The sequence below is a fragment of the Carlito syrichta genome, unplaced genomic scaffold (genome assembly GCF_000164805.1).
Source record: "Carlito syrichta isolate Samal-C Ts95f unplaced genomic scaffold, Tarsius_syrichta-2.0.1 Scaffold307015, whole genome shotgun sequence".
NCBI classification, from domain to species: Eukaryota; Metazoa; Chordata; class Mammalia; order Primates; family Tarsiidae; genus Carlito; species Carlito syrichta.
Window position 1 is genome coordinate 39190 of NW_007251111.1, and position 250 is coordinate 39439.

Consider the following 250-nt stretch of genomic DNA (forward strand, 5'->3'; position numbering starts at 1 on the left):
TCCAGGGCAGATGAACATGGCCCATTTGATGTGGAAGGTGGGGGGAAGCAAAATCAGGTGCAGATAAAATCACTTCCTGAACTGGGCGCAGTGGCTCATGCCTGTCATCCCAGCACTTTGGGAGGCCGAGGTGAGAGGATTGCCTGAGCCGGCGGGTTCGACACCCACCTGGGCAACTTGGCGAGACCTCGTCTCTACAATAAATCAAAAATTAGCTGGGCGTGGTAGTGTGTGCCTGTAGTTCCAGCTA